The sequence below is a fragment of the Saccopteryx leptura genome, chromosome 3, assembly GCF_036850995.1.
Source record: "Saccopteryx leptura isolate mSacLep1 chromosome 3, mSacLep1_pri_phased_curated, whole genome shotgun sequence".
Classification (NCBI taxonomy): domain Eukaryota; kingdom Metazoa; phylum Chordata; class Mammalia; order Chiroptera; family Emballonuridae; genus Saccopteryx; species Saccopteryx leptura.
Window position 1 is genome coordinate 244,132,900 of NC_089505.1, and position 2,501 is coordinate 244,135,400.

General features: G+C 36.8%; 1 non-coding gene across 1 annotated transcript; it reads right to left on the minus strand.

Moving 5' to 3' along the window:
• Positions 1 to 405: 405 nt before the first annotated feature.
• Positions 406 to 563, minus strand: LOC136401736 (U1 spliceosomal RNA). The gene has a single exon (XR_010750740.1). It is a non-coding gene; the product is annotated as a U1 spliceosomal RNA (small nuclear RNA).
• Between the last annotated feature and the right edge of the window lie 1,938 nt (positions 564 to 2,501).

Here is a 2,501-nt window from a genome sequence, read left to right on the forward strand (position 1 = left end):
TGGAAAAAATCATCAATGGATAAAGAAAATGAGTCGATAAAGAAAATGCATATCTATGCAACAGATTGTTCATCCATGAAAAAGGAAAAACCTGCCTGTGGTGTGGTGGAGAGTGCATTTAGTGCTGATCTGGAATGCTGATGTTGTCGGTTCTAAACACTGGGCTTGTCCGGTCAAGGCACATCTGACAAGCAACAAGTAAGCAACAACTAAAGTAAAGCAGCTCTGTGTTCATACTTCTCAGTAGTCCCCATTCCTCTCTCTGTAAAATCAATAAATAAAATCTTTAAAAAAATAAAAAGGGAGAAAGCCTGCCATTTATGTCAACATGGGCATTACTATCAGGTGAAACTGGCTAAAGGGTATGCAGGATTTCTCTGTATTTTTTCTTCTTTTTCTTTTCTTGTGGGGAGAGCACGAACACAGTCCACCACTACCAGAAATTATGCAGTAGAGTTTCCCACATTTGGAGAAATCACAGGGATCAACATATCCAGAGTGCAGTGACCTTGCCCTGGGAAAACCACCTTCGTGATGATGATATCTCCCCTGCCAGTAAGTATCTCTTTGTATTCCTTCTTACAAGTGCATATGAATCTATGATTATCTCAATGAAATTGTAATGAAAAAGAAAACAACCCTGGTCTGGTATCTCAGTTGGTTAGAGCATTGTCCTGATATGCCAAAGTTGTTGGTTCAATCCCCAGTCAGGACACATATAAGAAACAATTAATAAATGCATGAATAAGTGGAACAACAAATCAATGTTTCTCTCTCTCTCTTTCTCCTTTCTTTTTTCTCTAAAATCAATCAACCAATCAATAAAATTTAAAAACAAAAAGCATGGTGTTGGCAGAAAAATAGACACACAGACCAATGGAACAGTTTTGAGAGCCCAGAAATGAAACCACATACTGGTATATATGGGCAAAATATCTTTGACAAAGGAGCCAAAAACACACAATGGAGAAAATAAAGCCTCTTCAATAAATGGTGCTGAGAAAATTGGAAAGCCTTATGCAAAAGAATGAAACTTGATTATAGTTTGTCCCCTTTCATAAAAATTAATTCAAAATGGATCAAAGACCTAAATATAAGATCTGAAACAATAAATTACATAGAAGAAAACATAGGTACAAAACTCATGGGCCTTGACCACAGAGAACATTTTATGAATTTGACCCCAAAGGCAAGGGAAGCAAAAGCAAAAATAAATGAATGGGACTATAACAAACTAAGAAGCTTCTGCACAGCAAAAAAAACTGACAGCAAAACAGACAGCCAACTAAATGGGAGATGATATTTGCAAACAACACCTCAGATAAGGGATTAATATCCAAAATATATAAAGAACTCACAAAACTCAGCAACAAACAGCAAATAATCCAATTTAAAAATGAGGAGAGGACATGTACAGACACTTCTCACAAGAAGAAATACAAATGGCCAACAGATATATGAAAAAAAATGCTCATCTTCACTAGTTACTAGAGAAATGCAAATCAAAACTACAATGAGATACCACCTCACACCTGTTAGATTGGCTATTATCAACAAGACTGGTAATAACAAGTGTTAGAGAGGCTGTGGAGAAAAAGGAACCATTATTGGTGGGAATGTGAAGTAGTACAACCATTATGGAAGAAAGTATGGTGATTCCTCAAAAAATTAAGAATAGAACTACCATATGACCCAGCAATCCCTCTACTGGGTATATACCCCCAAAACTCAAAAACATTGGTATATAAAGACACATGTTCATCACAATACTATTCACAGTGGCCAAGACATGGCAACAACCAAAGTGCCCTTCAATAGAGGACTGGATAAAGAAGAGGTGGCACATATATAAAATGAAATAATACTCAGCCATAAAAAACAATGACATAGTATCATTTATGACAACATGGATGGACCCTGAAAACATTATACTGAGTGAAATAAGTAAGTCAGAAAAAGCTAAAAACTGTATGATTCCACACATAGGTGGAATACAAAAACAGACTCATGGACATAGATCAGAGTACATGATTACCAAGGGGAAGGGAACAGGCAGAGGAGAAGGGGGAAGAGGGATAAAGGAAGGGTAGAAAGAGGGACAAATATAAGGTGACAGAGGATGATTTGACTTTGGGTGATGGGTATACAACAAAATCGACTGTCCAAACGATGTGGAGATGTTTACCCAAAATCTATGTACTCTTGTTGACCAATGTCACCCTGTTTAATTTAATTTTCTAAATAAAAAAAAAGACTTTTTGCAAAAAAATTAATAAAAAAATAAAACAAAGCATAAAATATATATATATATTTTTGACAGAGACAGAGAGAGAGTCAGAGAGAGGGATAGATGGGGACAAACAGGAAGGGAGGTGAGAAGCATCAATTCTTCATTGTGGCACCTTAGTTGTTCATTGATTGCTTTCTCATATGTGCCTTGACAGTGGGTCTACAGCAGACCCAGTGACCCCTTGCTCAAGCCAGTGACCTTGGGCTCAAGC